General features: G+C 43.9%; 1 pseudogene; it reads left to right on the top strand.

The window, feature by feature from the left end:
* Positions 1 to 12,860: 12,860 nt before the first annotated feature.
* Positions 12,861 to 12,978, top strand: LOC124778069 (annotated as a pseudogene).
* The last annotated feature ends 616 nt before the right edge of the window (positions 12,979 to 13,594 follow it).

The following is a 13,594-nucleotide window of genomic DNA, read 5'->3' as shown; positions in this document are numbered from 1 at the left end:
TACGATGGAGAGCGTTGTTCGAAATGGTCTCGAGGGATGGGTCTCTCTGAGAAAACAGGCCCCAAAGCAATGCGACGAGCAGAGCCCGAAGTTAACACCAGACAGGTCCACCACAAACTCGCGACCGTCTTGCGAGGTATACCGGCCGCTCCACCGCTGGCCAAGCCCCGTGTTTGCTCCGTCAACCACTCAAGCACGTTCTAGCGCCTCGTAGCGAGTCCGACGACCAACTCGCCTGCCGCCAATACCCGCCGGCAGATCACAACAGGGGCAAAGGTCGTAGTACAGCCGGGTAATCGATAGTCGTGCCAAAGAGTTGGTGTGCCAGAAAAGGCGCACCAAGAATCATCCTTGACCTATCGTTCCAAACGGCGTGGCCACCAAAATATTTGAGCTGTGTGATTTATGGCTGTGGAGTTATCTGAAGAAGAAGGTTTATCAAGGGGCACTGATACACGCTGGAGGTTGAAGATGAGCATAGCGACGGAGGCAGCCAACATCCCATCCGAGTTGTGTCAGGCAGCAGTAGAGCAATCTCTAGTGTAGTTCCAGGCTTTCTTGTATGCAATGATGGTCACATTGAGCAACGTATGTAACCGGGAATGTAAACATGGTACGCAATTAACAAATGTTACACTCTAATGTGGAAATGAAAATGGGTTTCTTTCAGTGATTTGTCCGTTATTTCTCTTCCGCATGACCTTACAAATGTTTCCACAAAGTATCCTTGTCCTCAATCATATTCCTTGGGGCGCTCTTAAGCAACGAAAATTTGGTTATAAGCACCATGTATTACGAAAAAGGTGCGGGTATAAACAGTACAAATTGCAAAACTTCCACACTGGAGTGCTAAGGTAATCACATCAGTGCTAGTTGCCTTCCTGCAGGCGCCTAGCACTACTTCGAACGTTATCTCTATTAAGGCACATTTTTAAAATTCTCAATAAAAGTCGATGGGTGCCACTGGTGTTATTCCCGAGCTTGTGGTGCCTTAGAAAGAACCTTTGCCGTTTTATTCAGGAATGTGTCTACGATGCACCCATCCAGATGGCGTCACAGGAGGGCGTGAAACAGGAGCATAGAAAAACCAAAAGAACCCTCTGTTGCTTCGGAATGGTTGCTTCGTTGAATAGTTTTCATCGATTCGTAGTTGTACCACCCTGTACATCCGGAGCAAGACCTTCAGTCGCACTACCCTCCAAGGGGGTTGTATCACTTTCAATGGGTTTGCTAGCTGACGATGTCCTTACAAGAAAGTTGTAGTTTGAGGGAGATGTCAGCAGTATGAATGTCAAGAACGTTTTCGTGTTGGTCATCTCACTGGAGACTATCGTTTTCAACCGCGAAATGTGTGGGAGTTAACACTCGAAACAGATGGGTGGTTTCGTTGACGCGCTTTATGCCACCCCCTGAAGCCTTTTCGAGTTGATTCTGAGCGGCGGTGTGTCTGAAATGTTTTCCTCGACCACTCATAAGAAAACTGCATCATTTCAACGCTGGGGGTCGCGGTTCTGACCTCCATCGTACGTGCGCCAAAAGAAGAGGTAAAATGTGGGTAAGGCAGGGCGTCACGACCTTTTCATCGCGTGACGCTTCCACAGCGGCGTTGATAAGCATTGTGGTGAAATTTGGGCCACTGTGACATCGTTGACACACTTTACATCTCCCATGAACTTCAGAGCTCTGGCCATTTTTTCATATGTGTCGTAACCTCCCCTTTTGAACCGTCTCGAGCCCGAGGGTGACGTCGCAGGCGCCGCACTTTTACACCGTTACAGAGGAATGTTGTATGCAGCTTTGAGCCAAATTTCAAACTCACGTGTCACAATGGCAGACAATTACGGGGCTTCGGGAAAGTGCTCCTTTAAAGCTGTTGCGTAGTGTGTTTAGGACAGGTTTGGACAATACGTGGACGGTCAGGAGCAGAAATAAACAAAAGTGGCCTTTAGTGTTTTGGGTAAGCTACGTAAGGTCTGCAAACCCACGTGTCCTGCAGGTACAAAAGTATGGTTTACAAGCAGTGTACATTACCACTTTTAACACAGGTTGTGCAGTGTTACGTGGCTTTATGCTTAATTACAGACTTACTATTTTATCAGTTGATTTGTTTTCACCACGTAACGCCAGCTCTTTACGTCCTTCTTCGTTGCTGAGCGATGTATCACTTTTCGTTCTGACGCCGCAGCTCTTCCTTTCCAGCCGGCCGCTGTGGCCGAGCGGTTCTAGGCGCTACAGTCTGGAACCGCGAGACTGCTACGGTCGCAGGTTCGAATCCTGCCTCGGGCATGGATGTGTGTGATGTCCTTAGGTTAGTTAGGTTCTAGGGGACTGATGACCTCAGAAGTTAAGTCCCATAGTGCTCAGAGCCATTTTCTTCCTTTCCTATGTCTTTACTACTTTTTATCTATATAAATGATGAACTATTGGTTTTGCCGTTTAACAACTTTTTAATAACTGTGGAAGTATTACAGGCATCGGGTCCTACCTAATGTGTCACCCGCCTATACGTTTTACATGAACCTTTCAAGACTCGATCGATCTGTTTACAAAGAGAAAGCAGGATATCTCTTCCTTTGACATTGTCCAACAACGACCTAGGAAGCTCGACGCCCTCGCGGCGCAGGCTCTTCCATGGCTCGCGGTAGTTTGCAGCATTCGTTTTATTCCTTGCCCTCTTGCCGTTACGTCGAACTGTCGTGTTGATCGTTGCGCAACGTCTTCCACGTTATGTGTAACATAAATAAACTTTCTTCCCACAGCATTTCTGAAAACCCAAAAACAAACTTAAAGAACATAATAATAATAACTGTTCTTACAATTATTCGTATACGTCTTGGTCGATTTAATGAGGGGTGGGACAGGCCTAAGCCTTGTGACACCACAATGTCAGTGAAACGCTGACTATTTTTGGAACTAACATTCATAACTTAGAACTTTTAAGAGCGTAAAGAAGAGCTTTTTGCGAATTTGAAAGAGTGGGAGAGATATAAATAAAAGTACGTAGGAAAAAAACCTGGAGTGATGGATGTACACTGACGGAAAAAATAGCAACACTAAGACATAGTTAATGTAGGTTAATAGAAGTGCGTAATAAGTCACTGCAAATGTGAAATGCTGGTACATTAATAACCAGTTTAACTGCAAAAATGTTGCAAGAAAACTTGCAAATGTGTATGTCTTCTGTTGAACTGGTTCTGGATGTCAGTTTGTGGTATGTAGTTCCATGCCTGGTGCACTTTGTCGGTCAGTACAGGGACGGTTAATGCTGTTTGTGGGTGACGCTAGATTTGTCGTCCGATGGCTTAGAGCTGTCCTTGAAGTTATAATGCAAATGTCGTGTCACTAGGGTCTCCCGTCGGGTAGACCGTTCGCCGGGTGCAAGTCTTTCGATTTGACGCTACTTCGGCGACTTGCGCGTCGATGGGGATGAGATGATGATGATTAGGACAACACAACACCTAGTCCATGAGAGGAGAAAACGACTCAGCCGGGAATCGAACCCAGGCCCTTAGAATTGACATTCTGTCGCGCTGATCACGCAGCTACCGGGGGCTGACGTCCTTGAAGTAACCAATTTGTAACAGTTTGTTGTGTCACTATAGCGTCAATTGCTGCTGAAATTGCTCCTTCAGATGCAGTACGATGCGCCAGAGCCGTACGCCAAACACTATGGTTTTCCCTCTCAACGTGGCCATCTGGAGCCGTCTTTTTACGAGTTTACGTTCTTGTGATCACCGCTACCAGTGCACATGTACAGCGGCTACATCCCTACCAAGTCTTCCTGCAATGTCGCAGAAGGAACATCCAGCTTCTCGTAGCCATATTACACGACCTCGTTCAACCTCACTGAGGTGCTGGAATGGCGTCTTTGTCGCCCTAAAGGCAATCTTAGCTAACCCAGCTCACGATGTCCAATCTCAAAGGTAACTAACGTTCACAACTGTTACAGCGCGTATTGAAAGTAAACATGATTGGTATCCTCATACTGGCACTGTTAGCACCATTCCTATGCGACTGGCACGAAATCTGAAAAGACATAATCTTTAGGATGTAGAAACATGCCTATCACCTTTCGTTTATGTTGCACGACTCCTTCTTGATGTTATGGTTTTTTCCATCACTGTACTTGTGGCAAAAAGGAAAGTGAAGTGGAGGTTGGCGGGACATAAAGGCGAATGATAATTATGGATAAAGAATGTTCCTTAATGAAAGAGACAGAAAAAGGCTAAATCAATAGACTAATGGTATGTGGATGGATTATATGATAAAACATGCAGGAGCAATATGGATGACTATAGATGAAGACAGTAATGGACAGATGGGTCTAGAAGTGGACTCTGTCAGACAGTGGATGAGAAACAGCTGATGACGATGGAGAGGATGTAAGTCCTCGTTCCGTCCATCGAGTTGTCGTTAAAACCCCATTTTCGTGACAATTGTTCCGTTTCCTGCTGTCGTCTTTGCCCGAACTTGTAGATCCAATGTGTGTGGACATCTTAAACACTAAATGGAGAAATCTTTGCAAGTTGTGGATAGGCTGACTACAGTGGGACCGAGTGCATTACGGTGTTAGCTGAGCCCGCTTCGCTCGTGTTCCGGGACCGCCGCCTGTGCTAATGAGACAGCAGACAAAATCAGCGCAGCAAGAGCCACCTGGTAGCAGTCGACAGGAGCAGTTAATTAAGGCGATACATCAGGACGAGCCGAGCCCCCTTCATTTCAACGAGTAAATTAGCGGCACGCTCCTGCTGTTTCTTTTATCTGTCCCGGTATGCCCTTCACCCTCAAACACATTACGCATTACTTCTCTCAAAATTACTCGTGCAGTACGTCTTAGTTTGCTCTTACGCACTTGTTTGTTATTCAGTTACTCTTACGACCGCTTCCAGCTCTTTGTTTTAGTTTGATTTTAGAACTGATGACTAACTTCAGGCTAGGCTGCGTTACTGAAATCTCTCTTACTGTTTTTGTGTTTCACTGGTGAAAGTTGTAAGCATCCTTGTGGCAGGTGACGTAGACTATGCTGCACTGTTCATTCTCTAGCTTGTTATCTACAGTCAGGACACAATAATGAATTCCAAGCGTAGCGAACAGAACTACTCGCCCCCTCCCAGAGAAATCGCGCTGCGCTAGTGTTGGGAAAAACCGACCGGTTAAACGGATGCCGTATTTTAGTTCTGAATAACCGATATTTTGTGGTATTTGTTTGGTATCGATAATAGCAGGAGTTTTTAATTTTATTTTTTACTAATAACTGAGTAAAAAAAGACTGAAATATCGATTTGCCATAACAGCAGCGCTAAAATTTTTCATTTTTAAATAAACCTTTTTTAATAAACGGGTACTTTTTATTCGTAAAATTTGCATTGGTTTGGTTTACAGCTCTACTGTAGAAAACGGGAAACGCGATCAGTGCTATTTTAATAATAATGCGGATAGAAACGAGTAACAAAGACATAGCATAAGAATCGGTACAACATTGCTGAGACAATAATGTCTCTGGTGCCGCGTGTCCTAGGTATTCGTGTACGTGCAGCGTGCAAGACTTGCCCTCACTTGGTCCACAGAGTAGTTTCTCGATGTCGTCGCAGGACATCTGATGTACTGCAGAATGTCGCAAACCTTAATCTAGAAATATTTTTACGAAATAATGTAGCAATGAAATACAATGTTTCATTTGCTTCAAAAGCATAAAGCTTTGTCTGTCATTTCTATGAAATAATAAAAAAGAAATTAAATTACGGTAACAGTTATATATTAGTGACATACAACAACTCATTGACAGTATACAGTAATAATAGAAAGTAGCAGATTTGCTGCTTGTGTCTACATAATATACCATTATCTGTTTGTAGCCCTTGAAAACCGACAAATTCACACGAAAAATAGAGTTATTCAGTCTCAGTTCTCACTCTTTACCACTGATTATTGCCCAAATAGCGCCCCAATTAAAACATGATTCCTTGAGCAGAGTTTCGAAAAATTAGAGTTAATAGGAGAATACTGGTAATTTTTGTAATATTCAGCCACTTAGCACTTTGGGAGACAAACAGCGAGCGGTGGGCGGAATGAGTTTATTTGTCTATTTAACTGAAACTGAGCGAATCTAAATTTTTGTCTTTGTTCGATTTCTACATTTATTGCAGGAAATAATAGGAATAAAAAATCGGAAATCGGTTATTTCAGATACCATTTATTCTGAGCGGTTTTAACAGTCAGGTTAGGCCGACCTAGAGAAAAACGGATATAGCCGAAAACCGGTTGTTTCAGCAATAACCGCCATCCCTGTGATGGGCTCAGTTCGGCGAGGAAGGGAGTCTAGGAGATTCTCTAGTTATGGCCATATCCGGCAGAAGCCACTCACTGACCCTGTAGGGTTACGGACTTGCCGGGCTGTTCATTTCTTTGTTTCATCCATTGTTCTAAATATTCCTAAAGGTTTGTATAGGATGGAGATTGGGTGACTCATTGGTCCAGTCGACGTTGCTGAAGTGTTCTTCATCGAAACAGAAACTTACGCACGCACACCTGGTTTTACGTTGTACTCACGAAATAAGTTTGGCACCAAACGGTAAGACGAACACCTACTTCTTTTATCGCCGTAAATTCTATGAAATGATGATGGTATGACTATAGATTCTCCGTTGCCTCCAGCAGTGGCTGGACTCTTTGTAGAGCATTTTGTGCAACGTACATTACATTTGCCTCCCCTTTGTCTATCATCATTTTATCGTTATGCAGATGACACGTTCATGACCTGGCCATCTGGCCACACGGCGTAGAAGCTTTTGAGAACTTCCTTGAACACAGGAACAGTATGCACCCAAACAGCCAGTCCACTGACGAGACATACAGAAGCAAGGGTGCCATTTTTAGACGTTTTGATCCAACGAAAATCAAACGGACGTTTAGCTACTCGCGTACATAAAGCCGACGTGCACTGATTTGTATCTTAGCGCCCAGAGTTTTCATTGTCCAGTCCAGAAGAGAACAGTTTCACATGCACTGGTACACAGAGAAAAAAATTTTTGCTGACGTGCACCACATGCATTACGAAATTAATAATCTGAAGTTCAAGTTCTGAAAGAATGGCCTTGGCTCACGAGATCTGAAGTCAGCGTTCTCCAAGAAATGGAAACGTGAAAATGTTGAACATTCACGTGTTGAGCAACCGATTGTATTCCTTCGTTTCCGAGCGATGCAGTAGCAAAACAGGCAGTCCAGGGAAGACGAGGCATCAGATCTATTTTTTGACCTGCTAACATAAAGTAGATGCCACGGGCTGTTGAGCACAGGCTTGACCTCAGGATCCCTGGGATTTATAACATCCCTTGTGAGTGCAGAAGCGACTACGTTGGTCAGTTAAAAATTGAGAACTGGAGAAATCTGAAGTTGCTCAGGACGGCGACACAAACACGCACAAAACGTTATTTGACGAAAAACATGTTTTGACCAAGACTCCTACATACTGGTATTCTGTAATTAAAAAGGCTGTTGAAATAAGAACGTGCAAGAAGAACATCAACCGTGACAGCGGTTATAATCTTAGCGGCGCAAAGGAGCCAGCTCTCCATGCAGAAAAGAACCAGAGATATTGGTCGCAGTGCTTACGCTACGGAGAGAGCGGCGGCGCCACCAGCGCAGAGACGTTGACACAATCTGCGACGACATTACGTAATTAACCACCAATCAGAAGCCGTCTATGTGCTACATACGGCCACCACAGTTGCAGTTTAGTTAGCTGCTCATGACGAAAATGTTGGAGGTAATGGTCGAAGGCTCGAGTTTTTATCCTGAGTGGATGCGGCAACAAGGCCCAGAATGTTTTATACACTAAAGAGCCAAAGAAACTGGTACACCTGCCTAATATACTGTCCAGAAATCCGTAAGAGTACGAGGAGGTGGAGATCTCTTCTGCACAGCACGTTGCAAGGCATCCCAAATACTCTCCATAATGTTCATGCATGGGGAGTTTGGTGGACAACGGAAGTGTTTATACTCAGAAGAGTGTTCTTGGAGCCACTTTGTGGCAATTTTGGACGTGTGAGTTGTCGCATGGTCCTGTTGGAATCACCCAAGTACGTCGGAATGGACAACGGGCATGAATGGATGCAGGTGATCAGACAGGATGCTTACGTACGTGTCACCTGTCAGATTCGTATCTAGACGTATCAGGGATCGCATATCACTCCAAATGCACACACCCCACACGATTACAGAGCCTTCACCAGCTTGAACAGTCCCCTGCTGACATGCAGGGTCCAAGGATTCATGAGGTTGTCTCCATACCCTTACACGTCCATCCACTCGATACAATTTAAAATGAGAATCGTCCGACCAGGCAACATGTTTCCAGTCATCAACAGTCAAATGTCGGTGTTGACGGGCCCAGGCGAGGCATAAATCTTTGTGTCGTGCAGTCATCAAGCGTACAGGAGAGGACCTTCGGCCCCGAAATCCCATATCGATGATGTTTCGTTGAATGGTTCGCACGCTGACACTTGTTGATGGCCCAGCACTGAAATCTGCAGCAATTTGCGGAAGATTTGCACTTCTGTACGTTGAATGATTCTCTTCAGTCGTCGTTAGTCCCGTTCTTGCAGGATCTTTTTCCGGCCGCAGGGGAGTCAGAGACTTGATGTTTTATCGGATTCCAGTGAAATGGTAGTACGGGAAAATCCCCACTTCATCGCTACCTCGAAGATGCTGTGTCACATCGGTCGTGCGCCGAGTATACCGCCACATTCAAACTCACATAAATCTTGGTAACCAGCCGTTGTAGCAGCAGTAACCGATCTAACAACCGGGCAAGACACTTGTTATCTTATATAGGCGTTGCCGATCGATGCGCCGTTTTCTGCCTGTTTACATATCTCTATATTTGCATACGCATGCCTATACCAGTTTCTTTGGCGCTTCAGTGCACAATAGTGCCGTCATGAAATACTTCGTTTTCATCTAACATAAGAATTTCCAAAATGAGCACTTCCGATGATCATCACTTTCTCTTGGTGAAGGGAAGGTTGTCTTCCAGCTCAAAGGATACCGAATAAGAAATAGACGACTGTCTACATTCAATCAATATTTTGGTTTCCTGATACGATGAAGCTATTAAGTTAGTAATATTGTGGCACCCCAAAGAAATTTGGAAGGATCAGAGCAGGATCCACTACGATGGCATTATAGATGGAGCACAGCGTTTATTGGGAAAGGATAGGAAGCAAACCACTTCAGTATTTTACGTAAGGCACTCATGAAAAGCATGGTACATACAAAACTGGATTGCCGGATGCCGATTTAAACCTCGTTCCTCACATATCTAAAGACACAACCTATGCCTCAAACCGCTCAGTCTAGTTGCGAGAAGAGGATGTGTGCTCTTTGTCAGTGTACAAGTGACTATGATGACAACCAAATAGTTTTGGCAGGCTGTTTTACTCTTAAAGACGTGCTGTAATAAACACTGAGACATGGAAGGTATTCTCGACATTCCAGACACGTAAAGCGTTCAAATAAAGGACGTATTAATTACCAGCATCTGGTCGGACTGTTCGCCAGAAGGCAACTGAGAGCAGGTGCCATATAAATGAATCTCAAATACGCATTCTCCTCCCTGTCTTTCGGCAAATAATTCGGCAGGTGCGGTCGTGAAAAAGAGTTGAAACGACAACTGATTTCTGAACGTTAAAACCATTATAAATGTCCACCGTAGGCTATCAAATTCTTTTAAGTATAGAAAGTTTATAGCACCATATATTACAGTACTTTACTGGGCAGTTTTGGCATGTGACCATTTTCAAATGCAGTTACGCCCGTCTTGTGTATGTTGTATCTAAAAACAATTTTTTACTATGTTGGAAATGAAAGGTGTTGCCTCCCCCCCCCCACCCCCCACACCCTACAAAGACACACGTCGATAATCTGGATATATATTCTTGCACACTACACTCTGCACACAGGAATGCATTTCGTATCACAGGGAAAAATCGGATGGTAACGTAAGTAATATACGGTGCAATTTCGTCTGATAAAGAATTTTACAGCCAATGGCAGATAATCAAAGTGGTTCCAACATTGATAAGTTATGTAAAGGCTGCGGATTCATACATGAAGAAACTAATGCACAACAGATTTGATGTTATTATTAGTTTTGTATTCACTACACAACAGCAGTGTTCCGCTTAATCTATCTTTCTCCCCAAGTACCCGAAGCAGACTGACACAAGACATTGATGACACGGGTGTAGTTTCTCTCCTTGCTATAAGATGAATTAATTCTGTCTTCACTCCAGCTTTTAGTTTATTGGCTGAGATAAACACGAATAATACCAAGGCGCTGCAAAAAATGTAGTGTTAGCTGCAAAAGACTAAAACAATGGAAAATAGTTCTGCAAAATCGTTCCATGCATCTTCCAGGCCTGAACAGGTATTGGTTTACGTATCAACTAACTCATTAATTAACTGAGAAACGAGAGGATTTAAATACATTAAAATCAAAAATGGTATGTAATTAAAGTAACAGTTGTTCAGTATATTCGAATGTGTGTGTTTCTTGTTTCTCTTTTTCTCTTTTCACTTCAGTCTAACATTTTGAAGCTGTCTGTCCTATAGCTGATACGTATGCATCTGATCTGATTGTGTACTGGATACTTGCTCCTTAGTTAGCTGTGTACGCACGACAGAGGAACAAATTATCCGAGTGCCCGTCCTTGCAGATGGTAGTCGATATTCTCCCTCTCGCACATTCTCTGACGTACGTGCCAGCATGGGGGCTAGTCATGTAACCAATTTAATATTGCTGAAATAAACAACTGCTTCATCGTTTTCAACTTTTTAAGTCTTAGGGAACTAACGGGTAAGTCGAGAAGGAAAGCTTATTTTCACACTGTTCACTTGCCAAATCGTGGCTCATGTCGGCAGGAATGACCATCGGCCGCCTGGATTCAGAGGTCATCCTCGGCTCCTACCGGGGGCTGGATGCTTTGGTGATTCCTACAGGAATATATAGGGGATCCAGTACTAGAATCAGAATATAACAGAGCTTTGAAGGACTTAAGATAAAATAAGGCACAAGGGATAGATAACATTCCATCAGAATTTCTAAAATCACTGGGTGAAGTGGCAACAAAACGACTATTCACGTTGGTGCGTAGAATGAGTCTGGCGACATACCATCTGACTTTTGGAATAGCATCATCCACACAATTCCGAAGACGGCAAGAGCTGGAAAGTGCGAGAATTACCGCACAATCAGCTCAACAGTTAACGCATCCAAGTTGCTTACAAGAATAATACAGAGAAGAATGGAAAAGAAAATTTTGGATGTGCTAGATGACGATCAGTTTGGCTTTAGGAAAGGTAAAGGCACGAGAGACACAATTCTGACGATGAGGTTTATAATGGAACCAAGACTAAAGAAAAACCAAGACACGTTCATGGGATTTATCGACCTGGAAAAAGCGTTCGACATTGTAAAATGGTGCAAGATTTTCGGAATTCTGAGAAAAGTAAGACTAAGCTATAGGGAGAAACGAGTCATATACAATATGTACAACAGACAAGAGGGAATAATAAGACTCGACGACCAGGAACGAAGTGCTCGTACTAAAAAGGGTGTGAGACAAGGATGTAGCCTTTCGCCCCTACCTTTCAATCTGTACATCGAGGAAGCAATGATGGAAATAAAAGAAAGTTTCAGAAGTGGAATTAAAATTCAAGGTGAAAGGATGTCAATGATACGATTCGCTGATGACATTGCCATCCTGAGTGAAAGTAAAAAGAATTACATGATCTGGTGAACGGAATGAACAGCCTAATGTATGCAGAGTATGGCTTGAGAGTAAATCGAAGAAAGACGAAGGTAATGAGAAGTAGTAGAAATCAGAACAGCGAGCAAATTATCAGGATTGATGGTCACTAAGTAGATGAAGTTAAGGAATTCTGTTAATTAGGCAACAAAATAACCAATGTCATCAAAAGCACACTAGCAATGGCAAAAAGGGCATTCCTGGTCAAGAGAAGTCTACTAATATCAAATATCAGCCTTAATGTGAGGAAGAAATTTCTGAGAATGTACGTCTGGAGTACAGCATTGTATGGTAGTGCAACATGGACTGTAGGGAAACCGGAACAGAAGAGAATCGAAGCATTTCAGATGTAGTGCTACAGACGAATGTTGAAAATTATGTGGATTGATAGCATAAGGAATGAGAAGGTTCTGCGCAGAATCGGAGAGAAAAGGAATATGTGGAAAACACTGATAAGGAGAAGAGTCAGAAGGATCGGACATGTTCAAATGGTTCAAATGGCTCTGAGCACTATGGGACTTAACATCTGAGGTCATCAGTCCCCTAGAACTTAGAACTACTTAAACCTAACACACATCCATGCCCGACGCAGGATTCGAACCTGCGACCGTAGCAGTCGCGCGGTTCCGGACTGCGCGCCTAGAACCGCTAGACCACCGCGGCCGGCGATCGGACATGTGTTAAGACATGAGCTATAGAGGGCAAAACTATAGAGGAAGACAGAGACTGGAATACATCCAGCAAATAACTGAGGACGTAGATTGCAAGGGCTACTGTGAGATAAAGAGGTTAGCACAGGAGAAGAATTTGTGGCGGGCCATATCAAACCAGTCAGAAGACTGATAAAAAAATAAAAATAAAAAAATGGGTGGGGAACTGTAAGATCCCCTATAATAGATCTAGCGTGCACTAGACTAGACTCAGGAAGCGGCTACTACGGCAGCGGGGTACGTGTGGCGTGCACATTTAAGGTTGATTAGGACAGAAACATAAACACAATTCGTTCTAATGTCAGACAGAGAAGAATATTATTCCCATAAATTAAAGAAAGTGGGCAACGGCCTTGCCGCAGTGGGTACACCGGTTCCCGTGAGATCACCGAAGTTAAGCGTTGTCGGGCGTGGTCGGCACTTGGATGGGTGACCATCCAGGCCGCCGTGCGCTGTTGCCATTTTTCGGGGTGCACTCAGCCTCGTGAAGCCAACTGAGGAGCTACTCGACCAAATAGTAGCGGCATCGGTCAGGAATACCATCCTAACGAGCGGGAGAGTGGTGTGCTGACCCCACGCCCCTCCTATCCACATCCTCCCTTGAGGATGACACGGCGGTCGGACGGTCCCGGTAGGCCACTCGTGGCCTGAAAACTAAGTGCTAAAGAAAGTAGCTACTAGATACTGGCCCCCAGAGTGATGAAGTGTTCCTTGACTTCCAGAGGGTGTTCAATACATATCTGCACTGTCACCTAGTTAACAAAATACGAACGTACTGAATACCAAACCAGAGAATGGAGTGAAAAGTTCCTTGCAAACAGAACATAGTATATCATTCTTAACGCAGATAAAGCTTCAGACTTAAAAGTGATTACAGGCTTACCCAAAGGGAGACCATTGTATTTCACGAAACGTATACGAGGGCGTGCTGAAAAGTAATGCCTCCGAATTGTTTATTTGAAATTTTATGAAAAAACATTTCTCAACATAGTCACCCAACCGCCAAATACCTTTCTCTTAATGAGAGATCAGTTTCTTGACACTGTCACTGCAGAATATTTGACTTTGTTGAAGAAG

The sequence above is a fragment of the Schistocerca piceifrons genome, chromosome 2, assembly GCF_021461385.2.
Source record: "Schistocerca piceifrons isolate TAMUIC-IGC-003096 chromosome 2, iqSchPice1.1, whole genome shotgun sequence".
Lineage (NCBI taxonomy): Eukaryota > Metazoa > Arthropoda > Insecta > Orthoptera > Acrididae > Schistocerca > Schistocerca piceifrons.
Note: the sequence above shows the minus strand (reverse complement) of the source record. Positions and strands in the feature narration are given on the sequence as shown.